The sequence below is a fragment of the Hemiscyllium ocellatum genome, chromosome Y (genome assembly GCF_020745735.1).
Source record: "Hemiscyllium ocellatum isolate sHemOce1 chromosome Y, sHemOce1.pat.X.cur, whole genome shotgun sequence".
NCBI lineage: Eukaryota > Metazoa > Chordata > Chondrichthyes > Orectolobiformes > Hemiscylliidae > Hemiscyllium > Hemiscyllium ocellatum.
In genome coordinates this window covers 3,602,785-3,629,202 of record NC_083454.1, presented here as the reverse complement: position 1 = coordinate 3,629,202, position 26,418 = coordinate 3,602,785, and positions in this window count along the sequence as shown.

Here is a 26,418-nt window from a genome sequence, read left to right as displayed (position 1 = left end):
ATATCAGCTTATGAAAGGATTTGTAGGAACACTCTACTTTCAAATATCGAGGAAAACCTGTATATATATCTAAGATCATGTTTAAAGCACATTGATGATTTGAAATGTTGAATCTGCCATCAAATTACGGTAGGGGAGAGGGTGTTCTTGAGCGTGTTTTCAAGTTTTCAAGCCTCTGTATCTCCTCCCTTTTGGAAGAGGTTGTAGGACACCATTACAGTTTTTGGAGAGATATTTGACGTTGCCAGCCTTTCGCTGACAATGAGAAGTATAAATGGACGGAAGGTTGTATTCCATGATAGTCTGGGCTGTGCTCACAACCGTTTGTAGTTTCTTATGGCCCTGGGAAGAGCAATTACCGTCACACTATTATGCACGTGAATGGAATGCTTTAAGTTGCCAGTACGCAGAGCACTGAAAGTAGGCAGTTCCAAAATATTTAGATATACCAATTGGCCGTTAAATGGATATCCAAGTTCTGGTTGCTGTTTTGACAACAATTGAATTATAACCAATAAATTTGAATTATGTCCAAGATACCAAAACACAATTGAGTTTATTGTATTGCCAACATCCAACCAAAGAGCCATCACATGCTTCAAAAGAATAGAGAAGCCATCACCATCACAACAAGGGAGAAAGAGACAGACACATATAAGGAGAGAGAGAACACAGTGAGGGAAACAGAAGGGCAGTCAGTAAAACAGAGAAAGGAAGCAAAACAAGAAACAAACAATCACATGGACAGGGAAAAGGGGAGACAGTAAGTTCATGGAATGAAACAGAAGACAGAGGAAAGGAAAACACAGGGAAACAGACTGTGAGAGAAATAGTGAGATACAAAGCACACAGGGAGCTGGGAATGGGGTAACAGTGAGCTGGGGATGGAAAATGGGAGGTGCTGGGGGTGAGGACCGGAGAGAGCTCGGAGTGGGCAATGGAGCGAGCTAGGGGAGGCTGGTGAGGATGTAATCTGACCTGTGCCAAGATGTACAGGCAAATCATAGTAAGCAAGGATATAGAGAACAATGTTTTTAAAACATGTCTGAGAGGCATGCAGGTTATGCTGCACAGGGTGTGCGCGAGGCGAGATCAACATGAACAAGATCAACATTATCATGTGTCTAATATCAGTCAGGAAGAAGCTTTTCCTGAAACAGCTGTTCTGTGTTTTCAAGCTTCTGTACATTTTAGCCTGATAGAAGAGGTTGGAGGAGACCATTACTGGGGTCTGATGGGTCTTCGATAATGTTAGAACAAAGAACATTCCAGGCCATTCGGTGTTCCATGCCTGCGCCAATCCAAATACTCCATCTAAACCTGTCGCCTATTTTCTAAGGATCGTGTATCCCTTTGTTCCCTGCCCATTCATGTATCTTTCCGGAGACATCTTTAATGGAACCACTGGTCACAGTTCTCCATTTTGAGAAACTCCCTTCCCCGATATTCTCTGCCTTCTGTTGCCCAGCCAGTTCATTCTCCACGTGGCTAACGCACCATGTGACTTCACTTTTGCCATAACCCGACCATGGTGAAATATACTAAACGCCTTCCTGAAGTCCATGCACATGACATCTACAGTCTCTCCCCATCAATCAACTTTGTCACCTCCTCAAAAAATTCTATTGAGTTGATAAGACATGACCTTCTCTGCTAACATGTTGCCTATCACTGATAAGACTATTTTCATTCAAATGAGAATAGATCCTAACCCTAAGTATCTTCTTTAGCAGGTTCCCTATCCATGACATCAGTCTCACTGGTCTATAATGGACTGGATTATCCCTATTACCTTTCTTAAACAAGGGGATTAACAATTGTCCAGTATTCCGGGACCTTAGAAGTGTTCAAGGATGCTACAAAGATATGTGTTAATGCTCCAGCTATTTCCTCTCTCCCTTCCCTCAGTAATCTGGGGTAGATGTTGGCAGCCTTCCTGCGGCAACGAGCCATGTAAATGGAATCATTGTTTGGGATGTTAGAGTCCGTGTGGTCAGAGCTGTGCACCCAACCTTCTGTAGTTACTCATTGTCCTGAGTAGAGCAGTTGCCATACCAGGCTGCTACGCACCGGGACAGTACGATCTCAATGGTGCATTTGTAGATGTAGCACATGCTGAATTTCCTGAACCACCCGAGGAAGGAGAGGCATTGTTGAACCTTCCCGACTGTTGGACCTATGTGAGAAGTTCAGGACAGCTTGTCAGTTATCATCACTTCGAGGGACATGATGATCTGCACTCCCTCAAATGGTCGATGTAGATGGGGTGTGTTCCCCTCCTTTCTTCTAAAGTCAATGATCTATCCTTTAGGCTTGCCGGATTAGAGAGAGAGGTTATTATCAATACGCTGTGTCACCAAACTCTCTATCGCCTTTCTACATTCTGATGCGTTTTTGTTTCATATCTGTACTGCTATAGTGATGTCATCAGCAAACTTGTAGCTGGTGTTGCTTGGAATTTGGAAACTCAGCCGGAGTAGGTAGGGGGCTGAGGACACAGCCGTGAGTGTACATGGAGTATAGTAGGGGGTTGTGAACACAGCCGTGGGTGTACATGGAGGACAGTGAGGGGGCTGAGGACACTGCCGTGGGAGTACAGGGCAAACAGTAGGGGGCTGTGGAAACAATCGTGGGTGTACAGGGAGTACAATAGGGGCTGAGGGCACAGCCGTGGGTGTACAGGGAGGACAATGGAGGGCTAAGGGCACAGCCGTGGGTGTACCTGGAGTAAAGTAGGGGGATTTGGGCACAGCCGAGTGTGTACAGGGAGTACAGTAGGGGGCTAAGGGCACAGCCGTGTGTGTACAGGGAGTACAGTAAGGTGCTGCAGGTACAGCCGTGGATGTACAGGGAGTACAGTAAGGTGCTGCAGGTACAGCCGTGTGTGGACAGGGAGTACAGTAAGGTGCTGCAGGTACAGCCGTGGATGTACTGGGAGTACAGTAAGGTGCTGCAGGTATAGCCGTGTGTGTACAGGGAGTACAGTAAGGTGCTGCAGGTACAGCCGTGGATGTACATGGAGTATTGCCGGGTGTTGAGAACACATCCTTCAGCAGCTTGAGTGTTCAGTGTTATTGTGGAGGAGGTGGTTTTACCGATCTTCACGATTGCGGTCTGTGTGTCAGAAACCTCAGGATCCCGTTGCAGAACGTTGGACCGAGACCAAGGTCGCGGAGTTTTGTGATTAGTCTGAAAGTGATAATGATTTTGATGGTGGAGCTTTAGTCAATGAGCAGGAATCTGGTCTAGGTGTCCTTGTTGTCCAGATGTTCAAGGTATGCGTGCAGGGCTCGGATATAGCATCTGTTGTGAACCTGTTATATCAGTCAGCCAATATTATAGGGCAGCAGGGCAGGCTGGGAGACTGGAGTTGGTGTCGTCCATAACCAGCCTCTCACAGCATTTCATGATTATTGAGGTCAAAGCCACTGGGTGGTAGTCTATAAGAGCTGAAAATCTGGTGCTGGAAAAGCGCAGCAGGTCAGGCAGCATCAAAGTAGCAGGAGAACCGGCGTTTCGGGCATGAGCCATTCTTCAGGATTGCTGAAGAAGGGCTCATGCCCGAAACATCGATTCTCCTGCTCCTTGGATGCTGCCTGACCTGCTGCGCTTTTCGAGCAACACATTTTCAGCTCTGATCTCCAGCATCTGCAGTCCTCACTTTCTCCTGGTAGTCTATAAGGGCACGTGCCATGTGCTTTCTCACTTACGAGGATGATGATGGCCTTCTTGAATCAGGAGGGGGAGGCTGAAGTTGTATGTGAATACCTCTGCTAGTTGGTACAAATAGGATCTGAGTGCTCAGCCTGGAAAGCTCTCCAGGCCTATCACTTTCTTTGATTTGGCTCACTGAAAGACTTACCATGCCTGCAGCGGTGACAACAGACGCAGGTACATCTGGGGCTTTCGCCCTCAGCCCTCAGTGACAGTCACACAGTCATTTATGATCCACATCCCCTCCCCACACCTCCCTCTGTTGTCTTCAACACACAATGACATTGGTCAGTGCGTGCACCACACAGTCAGCATTGAGACAGATTGACATTAATAGACTGGGATCGTGCGCCATCAAGTTCTGTGTCAACATAATGGGGTAAGTTCATAATAAAATGGTGTGCAAGGTGCCAGAGGTGCAATGAGTGAAGACTTTGCAGTTGTAATTCCAATCAAGTCACTGCTTAAACCTGAATGGAGTCAAGCATCTTGTGCGTTTTGCCTTTTCAATGGTGGACAGTCCTCCGGTGGTCAGGAAATGCCATTTATTCAAACATCTTTCCTGATGGCAGTTTTACTAGGTTTGCAGATGATACAATGATGATTGGATGGGCAGGTGATATTGTGGAAGTGGAGAGGCTGCCGAAAGACTTGGACAGTTTAGGACACTGGAAAAACACATGGCTGATGGAACACAATATGGGAACATGCGAGATTATGCACTTCAGTAGGCGGAATACAGGCAAACACTATGTTCATGCAATGTGAAGCACAAAAGGAGTTTGGACTACTCGTCCTCTCTTATGGTTGATATGCAGGTTCAGTTGACAGTTAGGAAAGCAAATGCAATGCTAACATTCATTTCAAGAGAATGACAATACAAAAACGGAGACGTACTGCTGAGAATGTAATGGGCTATGGTGAGAAAGCACTTGGATTATTGTGAGCTGTTTTGGGGAAGGATCTACGGGTATTGGACATGATCTATCCAGGGAATGATGGCTTGTCATACGAGCGGCAGTTAAGAGCTCTATGTTTGTACTCAATGGAATTTAGAAGAACTGGGGGGTGCATCTGATTGAAATTGACCTATTACTGCATCGATTGATCCAGTTAGAGTATAGAAGATATTTCCACTAGTCTTAGAGACTAAGACAAAATGGCACAGTTTCAAAGTGAAGAGATAGGCTGAATGGCCTAAATTTATTGTTATATCTCATGCCCTTATGGTCATACAATCTATTATTCAGTGCAGAATTGTAAATCTCAGACCTACTCTTGTAACCCTTGTATCTGTACGTTGATTTGACTTCACCTTCTACTCAATGGTAACCCCTGTAATATGGAGCAGGATTCAGTGTCAGGCAGTTGCGCAGTAATATGTTGAATATAAGCTGCTATCTGTGAGTCCCATCTGGCGGGAATACATTGTCTCTACGATGTTTGTCATTTTCAGTCTGGTATTTTTGAAGGATCGATCCTGCTACGCTAACATTGTTGAATTTAACCAAACAGGTGCAATTTATCACAGCACTCAGCAACAATACATCATGGAACACTGAACACTTTTCTAATAACAGAAAGGTCTAAAATGTTCATCATCTGAAACACTGCTTTCCTGTTCATGTTCAAATCAGATAACCTGACCCATCGAGGTGCTCAACTTGGAACTTCTTAAACTTTTGTTTTGGATACGGGAATGGCTGGAAGGGCCCATCATTTCTTATCCGTCTCTAGTTGCCCCCTTCCGAAGATGGCGTTGAGCTGCCTTCATGTACTGCTGTAGTCCAGTGCTGTGCGTTGACCCACAATGCTTTGAGGGAGGGAATTCCAGGGTTTTGACTCAGCAACAGTGAAAGAATGGTAACATAGTTCCAAACCAGGATGTGGACTGGTTTGGAGGGGAATTTGAAGGTGGTGACTTTCGCAAAAGCCTGCTGCCCTTATCATTCTAGATGGAAGTGCTCGTAGGATTGGTAGATGGTGTCTGAGGATCTTTGGATAATTTCTGCAGTGCATCTTGTAGATAGTACACGCACTGCTGCACTGAGCGTTAGAGATGAAAGGAGTGAATGCTTGTGGATGTGGTGCCAATCAAATGGACTGCTTTGTCCTGGATGGTGTCAAGCTTCTTTACTGTCGTTGTGGCTGCACTCATTCAGGCAACTGGGGATTATTCCATCTCAGTCCTGACTTGTGCCTTTTAGATGGGTGACATGCTTTGGGAAGACAGGAGGTGAGTTACTCATGGAGTATTCCTATCCTCTGATCAGCTCCTATATTTGTGAGGCGAGACCAGTTGAATTTCTGGTCAATGGTAACCCCAAGTGTATTGATAGGGGGTGGGGTGGAGAATTTAGTGACAAATATGTTGCTGAATGCCAAGTGTTTATATTGTTTCTTACTGGTGATGGTCATTGTCTGGCATTTGTGTGATGCGAATGTTACTTACCACTTGTCAGCCCAAGTCTGTAGACTGTCCATATCTTGTTGCCTTTAGGCAAGGACTGCTTCAGTATCTGAGCAATTGCGAATGGTGCAGAACATTGTGCAGTCATCATCGAATTTCCACATTCTGACCTTATGATGGAGAGAAGGTAATTGATGAAGCCACTGAAGAAGTTTGGACCTAGGATTCATTCTGAGGGCCACTGACGATGTTACGTAGTATGGTGATGAACATTCCAGTTCATGGAGCAAACCTACATCCACATTATCCTGAGCGACTACTGCAGAGATGTTCTGGAACTGAGATGACTGACCTCCAACAACAATGCCAGTTTTCCTATCTGTCCGGTATGACTACAACAATGAAGTGTTGGCCCATGATGCCCTTTTTGCTGGGGTTCCTTGATGCCACATTTGTAAGAATGCAGACTTGATGTCACGGGCTGGATTTCAGTTCATTTTTTCTATGTTTGACCAAAGGCTGTGATTAGGTCTGGAGCTGAGTGACCCTGGCAAAACTCAAAAGGGGCGTCACTGAGCAGGTTATTGCTGAGCAGGTGCTGCTTGATAACACTATTGTTGACAACTTCCACCACTTTACTGATGATGGAGAGTACACTGATGAGGCGGTATTTGGCAGGGGTGAATTTGTCCTGCGTTTTATGTACAGAACATACTTGCGCAGTTTTTTTTCCCTATTGTCGGTTTGTAATTGCACTGGAACAGCTTGTCAAGGGAAGTGAGAAGTTCTGAAGTACAAGTCGTCAGGATTATTGCCGGCGTGTTATCAGGGGTTATAGCCTTTGCATTACTCAGTACCTTCAATCGTTTCTTGACATCAGTCAATTGAATTTGCTGAAGATTGCTATCTCTAATGATGGGGACCACGGGAGCAGGCCGAAATGGACCATTCACTTGAAACTTCTGATTGAAGATTTCTGCGAAAGCTTTAGCCTTATATTTTGCACTGATGTGCTGTGCTCTTCCATCACTGAGGATGGGGATATTTGAGGAGACTCCTACTTCGGTGAGTTGTTTGATCGTCCACCACCATCCATGATCGGATTAGGAGAACTGCAGAACCTAAATCAGAAGCATTGGTTCTGTGATCACTAAGCTCTGTCTGTCCCTTGCTCTTTATGCTATCTGGCACGCAAGTATTTCTGTTTGGAAGCTTCAGAAGATTAACATTTTATCTTTGTATATTCCTGGTTCTGCACCTGGCATGCCCTCCTGCATTCTCCATTGAACCGGTGTTAATCCTCTGCCTTGATGGTAATGGTTGAGTGGGAGACATGCTGGGCAGTGACGTTACAGATTGTGCTGGAGTATAGTTCTGCTGCTATTGATGGTCCACAGTGTCTTAATGACGCTCAGTCTCGAGTTTCCTGATCTGCTAAAAGTCTGTGCCATTTATCATGGTGATAGTGCCACACAACACAATAGAGTTTATTCTGAATGTGACCGTGAGACTTTTACCGATATTGCCATGGACAGATACATCTGCGGTTGGTAGATTGGTAAGGATGAGGTAATGTATGATTTTTCTCCCTCTTGTTCTTTCCCTCATCACCTGCTGCAGACCCAATCTAGTAGCTAAGTCCTTTAGGACCCGACCAGCGTGATCAGTAGTACTGCTGCCAAACCATTCTTGGTGGTCGACCTTTAAATCTTCGTGCCCTTTCCACAGTCAGTGCTTTTTCCAAGTGTTGTTTAACATAGAGGATTACTGATTCAGATGAGGAACAACGTTACGTGGTAAACAGTAAGAGAATTCTTTGTCCATGTTTAATCTGACGCCATGGGACTTCATTAGGTCTGGAGTCAATTTTGGGGCCTCCCAGAACAACTACCTACTGACTCTATCTCACTGAGCTGCTCCCACTGCTGGATTGGTCCTGCATTTGGGGCAGGACATATCCAGGGATGGTGATGGTGGTGGCTGGGTTATTTTTGTAAGGTATGATTCCATGAGTATGACTATGCTGGGCTGTTGCTTGACTAGTCTGTAAGGCAATTGTCCCATTGTTGGCACTACCCCTTAGATGATAGTAAGGAAAACTTTGGAGGTTCTACAGTGATGTTTCTAATGTTGACTTTTCCAGTGCAATTTGATGCCGGGTGGTCCAGCCAGTTTCATTTCTTTGAAACTTTGTAACGATTGGTACAACTAAAGGACTCATTAGACCATTTCAGGGGGTGATTGCAAGTCAATGACATTATTTTGTGTCTGGAGTTGCATGTCAGCCAGACCAGGTGCGGATGGAAGATTCCTGCATTAAAGGATATTAGTGATCCAGATGGGTAGTTTCTTAATTCCAGGGATATTGTAAAATTATTGAATTGCATTTCCACCATCTGCAGTGGCGGGATTCGAACCTGGGTCCAAATAACAGGATTTTCTGTATTGATAATCTGTCGGTAATACCATGAGGCCTACTTGGAACCACATGTTGTACTCAACTGCCATTTCTTATGTTGCCCTGCTTTTCATTCATTGCTTATGTTATTCTGGAATCTCATCCTTCATTAAATTCTGATTGAAGTACTGACTCACGAACGTCCTCTTCACTGCTTGAATTTCATTCAATCTGTTTCGTTTGAACAGGCATTTCAAGGCAGCTGCACATCAGAAAAGAACAGGAAGTAAGAATGGCTGACTGTGCACTGTACGTGTCAACAGGCCAGCATGTCTTTCAAGGCACCCAAAGTATTTATTGAGGGACAGAGAAGTTCAGATTTATTAGAGCACAGATGGAGGCCATTCAGCCCATCGAGGTGTCACAACCTCTCCAACAGCACAAACGGAGATAGAGAGAGTGTGTGGAGATAGATGGTGTGTGAGAGAAATAAACAGAGAGAAAGAAAGTGAAGGGGGATACACTGAAATAGGAAAGAAAGGGAACTGACTGACTGAGTGGGAAAGGTGATAGATGAGGGTGAAGTTAGATAGATCAGGAGACCGCATTAAGGTAGATAAATATAGGCAGACAGACGTTAGAAGCTTTATTTAGAAATTCCTCTGGACTGTAAGCCCTTTTGTCTGGGCGGCACACCCTGTGAGCACTATGCTGATACTGGCTGTTAGCCCAGAGTATTTATTTCCAATAATATCACAGAATTTACTGACAGCTAAACAGAACCCATTGGGCCAATAATTTGGTTCCATGCAGAAAGCAGAGTTTTTAAAGACTGTGCCAAGAGCAGCAGGAAATGATGAGCACCCCACCCCCAGACTGTGTGAGAGACTGGGCCAGAGAATCACAGTGAGGGGGATCACTGACAGAGGGGAATCAGCATCTCAGCTGTGAGTGAAATAATGATTGATAAAGTTTGCACACGACTTACCTAGTTTTGTAATCCACGTTTCAATTTATATAGCACAGTATCAGGAGTGCATTTTAAAAACCTTACCTCTTTGTACTTTGCATATATTGGTTTGTGCAGAAAATCATTTTGTTTCTGGATTTTATATTGCATGAATGCATTTCATTAATATTGTCTCTGCTAATTCCCCATTGTAAATGTATCCTGGAATCTGTTCTTCATATGAGTTATGAAGAGTAACGTCCCAATACTGGTGACTGAAGAACATCATTGTCCCTCTACCCACTCTAAACAACCATGTCACCCAGTCCTCTCCATATCATGTCTTTCTCCAATGTCATAATCACAATGTAATTGAAGTCCATTAAATGACACTTCATCACAATTCGTTAACATGGATACCATCAACAACATAACCCACACCCGCCCTGTCTCATTCTGGAATAACAATCTGCATTGTGTTTGTCACGTACAGTTCTCTGTTAACATATCCATGTCATTTGTTTGTTATAACCGACGTTTTCTTACGCATATTTTGCCATCAGATCATGGGCGAAAGATGTTCTCTCAATGTTTTACAGATATTGCAATGACTGATCTATAGTTACAAGATTTACTTCTCTATTTATGAGCAGAGAAGCATGTTTATGTTCGGTAAACCTCTGGCATTACTTCCATATCCAAAGCAGACTGAAAGATTACACACAATCAACCTGCCATCTTCAACATTCCTTCCTTGAATCACTTTCAAATATCACACCCAAACCATAAACGTTCAAACTTATTTGGAACTTTACTAAAACAGTATTGAAGGCTAATTGGTTAACTGGAGCTATTTGTTCAGTGATTGTGATTATGTCAGTCTCCATGGATCCTAAGCATCCCAAGAGAGTTTCTCTCTTCTATCAATAAGGGAATGTTTTCAGTGTTTTATCCCATAGTATGAGCGGGAGCATCATTCAACACCAGTAACAGGGATCAGCAGCTCCAGAGAGGTGGAGGAGAGATCACTGTGTGAGAACATTAGACTGGAATGTTCCAACAATGGACAGGAGTTTATCCTATGGTCTTTACTGGCTATCCCAGCCTTGGATATCATTAGAATATCGGATTAAAGAAGTACTGATGTTTATTCAAGCTGGTTACTATCCGATTCTTGCTATAGTTGGTGTTCCTGGTAAGTCACTCAGTCTGCGGATTGAACTGAATTGATGCTGATGATATATAAATTTTGGAAAGGTGCAAGTCAATTTTTTCAGTTCCAATCAAAGATTCCATTCCTTAGAAATAATAACTAGCAAATTATTATTTACAAATTACTCCCTAATATGCGAGGATGAAACATACTCTTCTCAACCAATTTGATTCATTTTCTCCTGCACAGTTTACATCTCCATATCCTCCCCACATGCCAATCCTGTTCAGAACAAACATTAAGATGCCCCAGTCTCCTCCTCAGCCTCAGTGCAACTTCTCAAGAAACCATTGTTTGCGCCTTTGTTAATTCAGGATACGTTTCAAGTCCCTTGTTACCACGTGTCCATTGCAAAATAATTGAACTTGAGATGTTTTACTCATTCTCTGGACCTAATCTGAAAGATGAGAAGATAGTGTATGGTGGTCACGTCATTGGCTCGTAATCTAGATGCACAGAGTAATAATCTGTTGATATCGGATTGCCTGATGCCCATTAGAGTAGGCAGTGGGTCATCCTTCCCTGGTCAGGTCTCTGTTTAACTGAAAATTTACAACAGTTTGTTTTACTCTGTACTGTCCTGTGGAACAGCTGAACCAGCCACTCAGTTCAAGATCGGTATAACATGAAGGCCTGACCATGGCTGCACACATCCCGTAAGGGCAGAACAGAAGTGAAGGCAGCTCCCTTCCTTTGCCTATTTCCCATAATCTGACAGCTGATTTCCATTCAGGTAGGTGACCATTCACAGTTTTAGTTGCATTCATTGTCATTGAGTCTCTCCCCGACAGTGATGTCCATTTCGATAGGCACCTCTGGTGCTGGCTTTATTGATGCTGACCTACAGATGTAACGATGTTTTGCATTCCACATCAGTGCCAATGGATTGTAAATGAATGGTATCCTGTGTCACATGAAAGTAATGGAGCCAGCTAAGTGAGGGAAAGGATTTATTGCGATCAAACGTGAGAGTGTTGTTGAGGCAGTATTTGTGGTATTGTGGACAGATTTTCTTTCCTTTATATGGAGTGATCTCCTTCCCACAGAGAGAGTGAAGAGGAGTTCCGCCAGATTAATTCTTGGGATGATGGCATCATGAGGAATGAGTGATGTTTGATCTGGAATGCTTTCTGAGAATAAGAGATGATTGCATTGAACACTGAATGGGATGGGAAATCACTAATTATATTCTAAACAGATAATGAGAAGGTGATCAATTCCATGGCTGTTGTTTCACTCAGGATGCATGACTCTGGATAGTTTAAGTGCCTCTGAGGACGTTACGCCCACCCACCTCAACCTCTACTCCCCACGGTGATTGAGAGAGACAGAGAGGTCCAGGATTTGAATAAACTCTCCACACATTAATACAGTGCAGTTGGTGTGTGATCCTGCACTGAATGTCATATTATCCACCACCCTGACAGCAGCCACAATACCTTCATTCTAAAACATTTAACTATTCCGACCAGCTTCTGATATTCATGAAGAGCATGATTCCATCTTCTCAGAGAGGTCTATAAGACACAGGAACAGAAATTAGGCTAGTTAGCCTGTCAAGTCTGCCCATCATTCAATAATCATTGATAGGTTTCTCAAATCCATTCTCCAGCCTTATCCTCGTAATTCTTCATCCCCTGGATAATCAGGAACCTATCTTAATCCGTCTCAAACAAAATTAATGACCTGGCCCCCACTGCCTTCTGTGGCACTATTTTTTAAAGATTCGACATTCTCTGGTTAAATACATTCCTCCTTATCTCCATTTCATCTAAGTCTCTGCCCTTAAGCTCTCGTCCAATGGAAACATCTGCCCAACATCAACTCTGTCCAGGTAATTCAGTACTCTGTGCTTCCATTACATTCCCTGTTATCCTTCTAAACTTTACTGAGGGGAGACCCAGAGCCCACAAACATTCCTCATACAATAATCTTTTCATTCCTATGACCATTCTCGTGAAAATATTCTGCACAATGTCCAGGGCCATTACATCCTTCCTGAGATATGGGGCTCAACATTTCGCACAAAGCTCCAAATGTGGTCTGACCAGAGACGTATACAACCTGTTTTATATTCAATTCCTCTCGTAATAAATGCCATCAATAATAAATGCAATTTCCCTCCTGACTACTGCCCCAACCTGCGAGCTTACCTTGAGAGAACCCTGCATTAGAACTCCCAAGTCCCTTTGCACTTCAGATTTCTGAATTTTCTCCCCATTTAAAAAAAATAGACCTTGCCTCTAATCTTCATGCCAAAGTGCATGACCTCACACTTTCCAACGTTGGAATGCATCTGCCAATCTCCTTCTTCAGCCTCTCTGCCTCCTCAATATGACCAGTCCACCTGCCTATCTATGTATCATCTGCAAACTTAGCCAGAGTGCACTCAATTCCATCATCTAGATTGTTAACATTACAAGTAAAAAGTTACGATTCCAACACTGAGCCTTGTAAAACACCACTTCTCACTGACTGTCGTCCTGAAAAGGACTATTTTATCCCCACTCTCTTCTCTCCGCCAGACAGAGAAGCTTCCATTCATGCCACTACCTTCCCTCTAACACCACGGACCCTCATCATACTCAGTCATTTCCTGTGTGACACCTTGTCAAAGGCCGTCTTGAAATCCAGGTGGATATTATCATTGGCTGTGTTTGGTCAAGCCTGCTCATTTCCTCTTCAAAGACTTCCAACAGATTTGTCAGGCATGACCTTCCCATGATGAAGTGATTTTGCCCTATTTTATCAAGCACTTCCAAGTATTCAGAAATCTCATTCTTCACAATAGATTCCAGGATCATACCCACGATTGAATTCAAGCCATTAATTGGGGATATTTTTTGTCGTTTTCCTCACTCCCTTGTTACAGTGAGGTGTCACGATAGTGGGTTTCCAGTGCCCTGGGATCGTTCCTTATTCCAGTCATTCCTGAAAGCTCACCACTATACCCCCACACCTTCTTCATCATTCTTCCTTATATCTCTGGGACGTAGTCCATCCGGTCCAGGATAGTTAACCACCATTCGTTTTATTGTAGCACGCTCTCCATGGAGGTAGCCAGCATACTCAGCTCTGGCCCCTCACTATCTTGAATAATAAGGTATTACTCATATATTCCACCGTGAACTAACTTTTCAGTTCCTCGTCCTTTTCTCGTTCCCCACTGCTATCTCTCCAGTATCATTTTCCAGCAGTCCAATGGCCACTTTTGCCTCTCTTTTGTACTTTATATATTGAAAGAAGCTCTTACGGACTTCCTTTATATTACTGGCTAGCTTACCCCCATATTTAATAATCTCCATCCTTATTTTATTTTGTTTGCTCTCTGTTTTGTCTTTGTAAGCTTCCCAATCCTCCAGTTTCCCAATGCCCCTCGCCCCATTATATGCGTTCTCAGTTAACTCTATGCTGTCCCTGATTTCCCTAGTCAGCTATGGTTGCCTCATCCTCCCTCTATCATGCCTAGTTTTCCTCAGGATAAATCTATGGTGCATCTGGAATTACTCCAAAAGTCTCCTGTCATTGCTGTTCCACTGTCTTTCCTTCTGGGCCTGTCTCCCAGTTAATTCTACCCAGCTGCTCTCTCATGCCTCTGTAATTGCCTTTATTCAGCTGTAATACCATGACCACTGATTCTAACTTCTCCATCTGAAATTGCAGAGTAAGTTCAATCATATTATGATCACTGCCTCCTATGATTATCTTCATCTAAAGCTCCCAACACCTAGTCTGCCTGCACAACTTGCTACAAAAAGCCAACTCATAGACATTCCATTTTCTGCAAACCACTATCAAACTGAATTCCCAGTCCACCTGCATAATGAAATCCCACGTGATATCTGTAACGTTGCCTCTCCCACAGATCTTTCTATCTCCTAGTGTATCTTGCACCCCAGCTCCTGACGACCGTTTGGAGGCCTGTACACAACTCCAACTGCATTTTTTCACCTTTTTGATTCCCCAATTCTACCGACACGGATTCTACACGATCTGATTTACTTCATTTCTTCTCATTGATTCAATTCCATTTCTTCCTAATGAGACAAATCCGTTTCTCTGCCCACCTACCTATCATTTTTCGGGTTGAATATCCTTGAATATTCAGCTCCCAAATCCTGATCCTCTTGCAGTGGTATGACTGTGGTGCCCTCCACGTCATACCTGCCAATTTGTGTGTGCATCACAAGCTTATTTACATTATGCCTTCTACTGCTTGCGTTCCGATATAACAGTTCAGTTTTGTATCTACCGTCCCTCTTTTCATTGTCATTTGCTTCTCCAGCCGTTGGTACCCACACGAACCCTGGCCACTGAATCATTCCGCTCCCACTCCAAGTTCTTCTGCACCCCAGATGACATATCCCAAACTCAAGCACCAGGTAGGCAGCACAACCTTCAGGACTCTCAACCCTGGTCACAGAGAATATTATCTGTGCCTCGAACTATACTACCCGCAATTATCCATGATTGGGCACCATTGTGACACAGCAATGCTGCCTCACAGTGAGAGGGATTCGTGTTCAATTGCAATCACTGTAAACCGTCTGTGTGGACTTTGTACATTCTTCCCGTGTCTACATTGTGAGCATTAGCTCTTTTATCTCTCCACAGTATGCCTCTGTGTTTGCTTCGGATTTCTACAATCTACATTATTTTTTTCTTTTATTTGATGGAGAAATACTGCAAATGTGACAGCTTTTTGTAAAAGCAGCACACTTACGTTTTTATTATCACGTCCATCCACTTTAAAGAAAAGGCCTTGCTGGAGTTGTGCTAAAAGGATATTTGAATTTTGGATTCATTAGAATATGTCACGTGCGAGTGAGATTAGGAATAGAAAGATAGCACAGTTAAATACACGCTAAAGAGCTGGTACCACTTCGGATATGTGGATCATCGGGATTCCCAACTCGATAAGATATACCTAAGGAGGACGGGATGGACCTGAACTGGCAGCAGTCCCTGATATGTGGATCATTGGGATTCCCGGGTCGGTAGGATCTACACAACAAGGACGGAATGGACCTGCACTAGCGGCAATCTCCTGGCAGGCAGGTTTGCTATTTTCACTCAGGATGGTTTTAACCAGTGTGGCACTGGGGAGTGGGAACCAGAGAGTAGGTCCACAATACGGTGACTGAGGAGGAATTGGAGACGAAAACCAGAGCATCTAAGACCAACAACAAAGACGCAGAAGGCACTGAACATAATGGGACTGGCAACCTGAAGTGTTATTAGTATAATGTGAGGATTCTAGCAGGTTAAACTTGGAGATTGGATGAGTGCATATAACTCCAATGTAAATATTACAGAGATTTCGTGAGAGAGTTGCAAGAGAGCAATCAATCCAGTGGGTCCAGAAATACTTGCTGAATATGCAGTGAGTGGCTGGAGACAGTCGTTTAAAGTGAAATAATTATGCAGCACTCTATCGAAATCGGACCATGTGCAATGCAATGTACAGATTGAAGGAACACAGGAGGAAACTGGGATTGTCTTTATACAATATTTTCTGCTTAACTGATAGTCTTTTGTAATCTCCAGTCACCAGAAAATAGCAGCAGAAAATACTTCAGGGAATCTCAAACCAAATATCAGGTCAGTGTCTGATGTGTTTGGCTGAAGTGTATTTGTTTCAATGCAAGTATTATTATGGGTAAACAGTTGAATTTAGAGACTGATACCCTTCATGGGACTACGATGTTGCAAATATTATAGGGACTTGGTTGAGAAAGAGACAGGACTGGCTGCTCAACTTTTCAGGGTTTTGTTGTTTTAGATGAGATAAAGGTGAAGCTAAAAGAGGTGGAGGAGTTGAATTACTAATCAGGGAGGTTGCTGCACCTGCACTTGGGATGTATTGGAGGGATCATCTACTGAGGCAACATGAAAAGAACTCAAGATATGAAAGATGCATGTGTTAGGATTGTACTGCAGTCCCTCCAACAGCCACCGAGAGATTGAGGAACAAATATGTCAGCCGATTATGGAGACGTATTAAAAACAGAGTTGCCATAGTGAATGCCTTTAACAACCCCAATATTGACTGGGAAACTCTTAGAGCAAGAGGCTTAGACGGGGTAGAATTTTTTAAGCGCATCCAAGAAAGTTATTTGCAGCTGTATGGGGCTTGATCAACTACAAGAGGGGCCATACTGGCTCTCGTATTAGAAAATGAGTCTGTCCAGGTGACTTTCCATTCAGTAGAAGATAATTTTGGAAACAGTGATCACAATGTCCTCAGGTTTGAGATAGTTACGATCGTTGAATAAGTCAGGACCTTGTGGAAGTTAATAAATTGGTGCAAGGCAAATCCGCATCAGGCAGAAGCGAGGGGCTGTTAATTGGGAGGAGCTGCTATCATGCAATCCACATTTGCATGGTGTTTATTAAATCCTGATTTCACTATCATCTGGTGAATGTCGTCCCAACTGCTCCAATTTTAATCTATTTTGTTTGAACAGATATTTAGAGGATATTGCATGTCAGAAAACAGGAAGAGATAATGGATGATTGTGTACTGTGTCCTTCGCAGAAACACCTTGTTTCTCCTGGCACTGAAAGTCTTTATTGATGGTCAGAGACCTTCAGAATTAATATGGCACAGACGGAGGCAATTTAGCCTATCGTACATCCACAAGCTCTCCAACTGCACTATCCAAAAGCAGAGAGAATTATTGGAGATAGACAGAGAGAGAGAGAGAGCAAATGAAACAGAAAGAAAGAATGCGATGGGAGATCAACAGAGTGGATAGAAAGTGGAGCGACTGACTAAGTGGGAGAAAGGGATTTTAGAAGAGAGTGAAGCTGGATAGATAGGAGACACCTTGATGAAAATAGACAGAAGATGGAAATTTTATTTAGATATTCCCCTGGACTGAAGGCCTTTGTCTGGTGCCATACCCTGTGAGCACTGTGCTGATACTGGCTGTCATCCCAGATCATTTATCTCCAAAAACATCACAGAGCTGGGTTGCTGACAGTTAAAACAGAATCCAATAGACCAATTGATTGGTTCCAGGGAGAAGGTGGATTAACTTAAATAGACTGGGCGAACCGCAGCAGGAACTCATCAGCCCCCGAAATACTGTGTGTGGGACTGGACCAGAGAATCTCAGTGAGGGAGATCACTGACAGAGGAGACGTCAGCATCTCAGCTGTGGGCCGAATAATGATTGATAAAGTTTGCTCAACACGTCCATGGTTTTGTTATTCACATTTCAATTTATATAGCTCAAGGTCATGAGTGTATTTTAACAATCTTATCTGCTTGTATTTTCCATACTTTGGAATCTACAACAAGCCATTTCTTTCCTGTATTACTGGGGAAGAAGGGACCCGTTCTGATGGGATGGTCTTCATCTGAACAGTGCTGGGACGAGAGTCCTAACAAATCATTTAACTAGGGCTGTGGTCAGTTCTTCCAACAAATTTTATAGGTTTGCGTGGGATTTCAGTTGTAGGGGAAATTAGAAAACTCAAACTCAAAGAGGAGATAAGATTGAAGAACGCAGGAGAGTTTAATGAAATCACCAGCACAGGCACAAGTAGGACAGAGTGGATTGAAATTATAAACAATCAAACTTCAAGTACACTGGGCAGACAAATGAAATTGAGAGTAGGCACGGTTAATACAGGACTGAGGGTGCTATATCTGAATGCGTGCCCTATAAGAAATAAAGTAATTGAGCTTGTAGCGCAGATTGAAATTGGCACAGACGTGGTGAAAGGGGATCAGGATTGACAATATTCAAGGGTATGCATCCTATCGAAAAGATAGGTTGTTGGGGGAAGTAAGAATGAAAATAAATCAATCGTAAGAATCCTGGTCTCCTTGCTATCGGACAAATGTTGTGAAACTTGAAGATGTACAAGGATTGGACTATTTGAGCTACAGGGAGAAGTTGAACAGGCTGGGGCCGTTTGCCTGGAGCGTCAGAGGCTGAGAGGTGACCTTACAGCGGTTTTGAAAATCACAAGGGGCATGCATGGGATAAATAGACAAAGTCGTTTTCGTGGGGTAGGGGAGAACTAGAGGGTATAGGTTTAGGTTGGGAAGGGAAAGATTTAAAAGGGGCCAAAGGAGCAAGTTTTTTCGTGCACAGGGTGGTGTGTCCATGGAAACAACTGAGGGAGGAAGTGGTGGACACTGGTTCCATTCCAATATTTAAAAGGTATCTGGCTGAGTATGTAAATAGGAGAGGTACGAAGGATATAGGCCAAGTGCTGGCAAATGGGACTAGATTAGGTTGGATAATCTGGTTGGCATGGACGAGCTGGACCAGAGGATCTGTTTCCATGCTGTACGTCTCTCTGACTGTATAACATTATGACTGTAAGACATCAAGTAGGATCAGATGGTACAAAATCAGTGTGGGTAGAATTCAGTATCCCCAAAGGTTGAATAAAGACACATAGATGGCGTTATGTTCAGGATTCCAAAAAAGTAATCAGGAGCTGCGGCACAAAATACACCAGGAGATAGAAAACATGCATAGAAAAGGCAAAGTACAGTAGTCATGGCAGATTTCAATACACGGGGGGACTGGGTAAATCAGGTTGGTAGTGGTTCGCAAGAAAAATAATTTGTGGAGTATCTTCGATAGGGCTTTTTGGAGCAGCTTGTGGTGGAGCCCACTCAGGAACAGGCAATTCTGGGTTTAGTGTTGTGCAATGAGGCAGACTACTTAAGAGAACTTAAAGTGAAGGAACACGAAGGAAGCAGTAATCATAATATGATTGAATTTAATCTGCAATTTGGGAGGGAGAAGATACAATCAGATGTAATGGTATTTTAGCTGTATAAAATCAACTACAGAGGCATGAGGGAGGAGCTGGCTATAATTGACTGAAATGGGGTCTAGCATGAAAATCAGTAGAACACCAATGGCAGGAGTATCGGGGAGTTAATTCAGGAGACACAACGGAGCTTCTTCCCGAGAAAAAATCAGAATGTTAAAGGTGAGGATGAAGCAATCATAGCTGACTAGGTTAAAAATCAGACAACAACAGGTTATAGTCCAACAGGTTTAATCGGAAGCACACTAGCTTTCAGAGTGCGGCTCCTTCAACAGGTGATTGTGTAGGAAGTTAGGAACAGAATAAAATTAAAAGAGCAAGCTTATAATATGACAAAGGGCGGAGGAAAACCAAACGATTTGGAAGCTCACAAAGACCAACAAAGGACAACAAAATAATAAATATGGAGGGAGAAGGTTAAATATGAGGGTAAGCTTTCCAGTTAATTCAAGGAAAATTGCAAGATGTTCTTTAGATATAAAAAGGGTAAAGGCGAGACAAAAGTGGACATTGAGCTGCCGGAAAATGGCACAGGACAGACAGTAGTGGGGAACAAAGAAATGGCCGAGGACACGAATAATTTCCAAATTGTTCAAGGATGTGAAGAGGCAAAGCTCAGTATGTCATTCATCGCCAAGGCAAACAGGGTAGAAAAGCTAAATTGGCTGTAGATGGATAAATCACCTGGACCAGAAGGACTACACCACAGAGTTCTAAGGGAGAAAGCTCAGTTGTAGCGGAGGAATTAGTGGTGACCTTTCCGGAATCATTAGAATCAGGGAATGTCCCAAAGGACTGGAATAACACTCATGTTAAATTCCTGTTTAAAAACAGAATAAGGCCGAAGACGGAAAATTACAGATCAAATAGCCTAATCTCAATCGTGGGTAAGATCCTGGAAACGATTGGGAGGAAGAAGATTTCTGACTATTTGGAGGTGTATAGTAATATAGGGTAAAGTCAGTTTGGTATCATCAAGGGGAGGTCATGCCTGACGCATCAGCTCGAACTTTTTGAGAAAATAACGAGCAGCTTAGACCCAGGAGCGCCAGTGGATGTTATCACCCGGATCTCAAGAAGGCATTTGACGAGTGCCACACAGAAGACTGTTGATTACGATAAGGGCCCATGGTGCCAGAGGCAAAGTGCTAGCATGGATAGAAGTTTGATTGTTTGGCAAAAAGCAGGTAGTGGGAAAAAAAAGATCCTTCTTAGGATGGCATCTGGTGACAAAATGTGTTCTCCAAGACTCAGTGTTGGCACAACTTTTCACATTGCACATTAATGATCTAGAGGATGAACGGAAGGCATTCTGGCTAAATTTGCAGACAGTACAAAGATATGTAGAGGGACAGGTAGCACTGAGGGGGCAAAGAAGCTGCAGAAGGATTTGGACAGGTTAGGAGATGGGCAAAGCAATGGCAGATGGAGTAAAACATGGGCTAGTATGAGGTCACGCACTTTGGTACGAAGAATAGAGGCATGGGCTATTTTCTAAATGGGGAGAAAATTCAGATGTCTGAAATGCAAAGAGACTTGGGAATCCTAGTCCATGCATCTCTCAAGGTAAGCTTGCAAGTTGAGTCAGTAGTTAGGAAGGCAAATACAATGAAGGGATTTATTTCGAGAGGAATTGAAGTTAAAAGTGGACATGTACGTACAAGGCACTAAAAAGCTTTGATCAGGTCACATTTAGATTATTGTGTGCAATTTTGGGTCTTGTATCTCAGCAGATATGTACTGGTCTTGGAGCTTGTTCACAGGAGGTTCACTGGAATGGTCCCAGGAATGAAAAGCTTAACACATGAAAAAACGTTTGGGGGGGCTGGGTCGATACTCAATGGTGTTTAGTAGAATGAGGGGAAATCTAATTCAACCTTACAGAATGCTGAATGACCTGGACAGAGTGTATTTTGGGAAATTGTGTCCATTGGTAGGAAAGACTAGGATCCGACGCACAGACATAGACCACAGCGAAGATCTTATAGAATAGAGATAAAGAGTACCTTCTTCACCCTAGAGCATTGTGAGTCTATGGAATTCACTGTCACAGAAGTCTGTGGAGGCCAGGTCATTGAGTATGTTTAAGTCTGCGAAGGATAGGTTCTCGATTGTAAAGAGGATCAAGGGTTATGGGGAGAATGGGTTTGAGAAATTTATCAGTTATGATTGATGTTTAAGCACACTGGGTGGAGTGAATGGCCAAGATTCTACTCCTATGTTTTCTGGTCGTACGGTCTTTAGTAATATTTGCTCTCCTCAGTCGTCTTTGTAGATTTATTCTTGCACCTGATCTTCAAATGATTTATAAAGAGAAACGTTCTAATACTGATGAATGGGCAATATCATGTTCCCTCACTCTTGTCTCAGCTACCATGTCCCCCAATTCTAAATGTTTTCTGTCTCCTCCTTAATGCCATAATCACTTTGTAATTGAAGTCCAGTAACTGGCACCTCGTCACAGTTGATTGGCATTAATAAATCAACAGCATGATCCTCACCTGTCCTCTCTGATCTTGGAGTAACAATCTGAATTGCATTTATCAGGGACAATTCACTGTTACCATATTTGTCTATTATAACCCCATGTTGTCTTAGGCACATTTTCCTGTCAGATTATCGACTATAAAAGTTTGTCTCACTGTTTAATTTATATTGTAATGACTGATCACTCGTTGGAGACTGTATATTTACAATTATAAACAGAGAAACTCATTTATGTTCTAACAATCCTCTGTCATTACTCCCATATCCAATTCATATTGAATGATAACACTCAATCAATCTAACATCTCCAACATTCTATCCTCAGTCACCCTCACATGTCCCACTCCGAATATATCACATGTATACGTTATTTATTTAATAATAACTGTATTGAATTGAAAGGGGTTAACTATAGCTATTTGTTCAGCGACTGTGATTAATGTTAGTTGTTGTGGATCCTAAATATTTCACTAGAGGATTAGCCTCTTCTTCAAATAAGGACTGGGTTCGATGTGATATCCATAGTATGAGCAGGAGCATCACCAACAGCAATAACAGGGATCCGCAGCCCCAGAGAGAGGGGAAAGAGAGATCAGAATATGAGAACAATAGACTGGAATGTTCCAACACTGGACAGGAGTTTATCCTTGGGTCTTTACTATCTTTCTCAGTCTTCAATATCATTAGCATCACGGATCGAAGATATCCTTTGGATTACACAAGGTGGTTACTATCCCATCCTCACTAAAGTTGGTGTTCCTAGTGCGTCATTCTCGTTGTCTATTCAACTTGGCTGAACTGTGTTCCTGCTCATGTAAGGTAAATTTTGGAAAAGGGGAAATCAGTGTCTTCACTTCCAATCAAAAATTTCTTTCCTGATAAATTCTATACAGGAAATTACTATTTATAAATTGCTCACTGATATGCGAGAAGGAACCAGAATGTTCTCAATCTCCATAGTCCTTCTATCACTGCACAGATCTACATTTCCATATCTGCCTCACTCACTAATCCTGCCCAGTACCAGCATTGTGATGTCCCAGTCTAACCGTCAGCCTCAGTGCAAGTTCTGAATAAACTTCTTTATTTGTGCCACTATTAAATCTGGATTCATCCGTTTCAAATCCCTTCTAAACACATGTCCATGACAAGATAAATGTACTTGAGATGTTTAACTTGTTCTTTCCATAAAATCTGTCAGGCAGGAAGATAGTGCGTGGTTCTCAAGTCATTGACTCTTCATGTAGAGGCACAGAATAATAATCTGTAGATGTCTCATGAAGCAAATTGATGTAATTTAAAAGAAACCATCTTTATTTGTAATAAACAGAAGACTGTCTGCTTGTGTCATGTCCTTTAGAGAAGGCAATGGGTTATCCTTCCTTGGTCAGGTCTCCATGTAACTGCAAACCCACAGAAATATGGTTTATATCTTTACCGTCCACTGGAACAGCTGAACCAGCCACTCAGTTCAAGATAGGGACAACGTGCTGGTCTAACAGAGCTTTATATGGCTCATGAAAAAGAACAAAAGTAAAGACAACTCCCTTCTGCTTCCTGTTTCCCATATTGCGACTGCTCATTTCCATCAGGTATGCGATTTTTCCTTATTTTAGGTGTATTCCATCTCATTGAGTTTGTCCCCGAGAGTGATGTCCATCTCGATAGGCTCCCCTGGTGCTGGTTTTATTGAAACTGACATACAGATGTAAGGAAGTTGTAAATTTCGCGTCAGTTGCAATGTATAGAGAATGATGCTTTTTACGCCATTAGAAAGAAGTGGAGACGGTGAAGTGAGGGAAAGTAATTAATGTGATCATCCCTGAGAGTTTTGTTGAGGCAGTATTTAGGGTATTGTCCACAGATTTTCTCTCTTTTATAAGGAATGATCTCCTTACCACAGAGAAAGTTCAAAGGAGTTCACCAAACTAATCCCTGGGATGATGGTACCATGAAGATTGAGCGAAGATTAATCTGCCACACTGTGAGAGAATAAGATGGGATTGCATTGGACCTTCAGGGGAATGGACAATCACACATGATGTTCCAAACAGACACTGATATGGTGATAAATCCCTCGGCTTCCTTCTTTTTTACTAGGTTTATGAAATTCTAGGTACTTTTAGTACCTCTGAGAACATTTCCACCAATCATCCCCACTTCCAATATCAATGAGAGAGCAGGAAATCCAGACTTTGAATAAAAACTCTACATATTAATACAGTGCATTTTGTGTGTGATCCTGCACTGAACACAATGTTATAACCAATTCCACCATCAGCCTCAATACCTTCAATCTAAAACAGTTAACTATTCCCACCAGTTTCTGACCCCCACGGAGAATATGGGTCTGCCTTTTCGGAGATGGAAGATGTCTCCTTGAGACTTGACAGAAAACATCTCATTTCCCTCCTCACTGCCAGCAAACCACGTTAAAGAAGGAAATGTTGCATAGACAATGGAGCCACGATGAACATCATCATCTATTCCTGTGACTTGTCATTTTGGAGCATCACTGACATCCTCCTGTTCCTGTATAAGCCTTTGGGAGGCTGAATGGCCTCTTCCTGGTCACTTGGAAAAGTTTCGAGAGACTGTTTGGGCTCCACCTGTTCCTGTTTAACAGTTCGATGTGCTGACCAGACCCCTCCTCTTTCTATGTAACAGGCAGGAGTATTGAATGCACTGCCACTCTTCCTGTTCAGTAGTTTTGATGGGCTGATTTCTAGCTCATATTCATGTCTGACAAGCTTGAGATGCTGAATGAGCTTCTCTTTTAACTGTGGAAATGTGCAATGTCTGGCCCTGCTATTACATAAATTTACCGACACTTTAACAGCACAAACTGGAATGCTGTCCAGGTCTGGCTACACATGGACGCAGACTGCTTCATGAGCTGAGGGGAGAAAATCTTCTGAACATTGTGTGATCTTCAGTGACCATCCCCATTTCTGACGTAATGATGGGGAAGGACATTGATGACGCAGCTGAAGATGATTGTGTCAAGGAAGCCACCCTGAGGATCTCCTGTAGGGATGTCGCGGGACTGAAAGGATTGATGTCCATCAACCATGAGCATCTTCCTCTGTGCCACGTCTGACCCCCAGTGGAGAGATTGTGGCTGATTCCTATTAAATTTAATTTAGTCAACGTTTCTTGATACCATCCTGAGTCAACTCCTGCCTTGATATCAGAGTCTGTCAATCTTACATGAGCTGCTGTGTTCACTTCTTTTGAACATACAAATAGGTTATTGTGTATGTTTGGGGAGTGTAACCTTCTCACAGAGGATAATGAATGTCAGGAATTATCTGGTCTAGAGAGTTCGGGGAGCTCGATCACTGAACGTATTTACAGAGGAGGTAGGTGGCTTTTGACCTGCCATAGAGTTGAGGGATGTGTAGAATTGGGAAATAAAGCAGAGTTAATAGCAACAATGGCACGGCAGATTTGACCATCCGAATTACCATCCGATCCTGTTCCTTATGTTCTCATATTCTGTAATTAGAAAGTTTAAAGTTTGTAATTTTCCTGAACATTCTGTTATTGGATGTTGCAGTTAGAGAGAGCAAAGCATTTTATGAGGCATCTCTGGGTGAGGTATGGGGACTGTATAGACAGTGAAACGGGTCTGCACCATGACCAACAAATGAATCAAAAATTGCAGAGAGGAGACGCTCTATTAATAGACGAGAGGCGTCATTTCAGACCACTCTGGGTTTTGAATTAACATTGTTCAACCCACGCCAAACTTCGTGTGACAATTGTGAGGGACAGAAGGAGATCCTGTATTACTGTTGACCAGGTATTTCGAGAAAGTGGCCTCTGTCTACTCCTGTGCAGGAGCTGTGAGGGGCTGAATGGAATATAGGAGCATCGGAATGAGGAGTAGGAGTGGACCATTAGGCACTTTGTCTTTGCTGTGGCTCGCACTAAGATCGTAGCTGATCTTATTGTGGTTTCAGCAGTTCTTCTTCTGCACGTGCACCATTTTCCTACATTCACTTGTCTATCAAATATTTAATAGGCACAACTTTGAACAAATGTAAAAATCCAGGCATCACAAATGTCTGGGGAAGAGAATTCCCACTTGAACAGCCCTTTTAGAATTTGTTATTCGTGCTCCAATCAATTTTGCAGGATCAGTCTTTCCTTTTGCATTCACACTGCTCCACTGTTTACAACAAATTTCAAAGTTTAGTGAAATGGCTAATGATATAAATGTCAGCCTTGGTCAACTTCAAGAAAATTGTGAAAAATACACATCTTAAGATAAAACTGAAAAATGAAAGCTTTCCAGAGTTTCATAACAGTTGAACTCTTAACAAATAGCTAGATGATAGACTGTCCCAAATGTTATTCTGTCCTCTGAATTTTTAGATTAGATTCCCTACAGTGTGGAAACAGGCCCTTTAGCCCAAAAAGTCCATACCGACCCTCTGAAG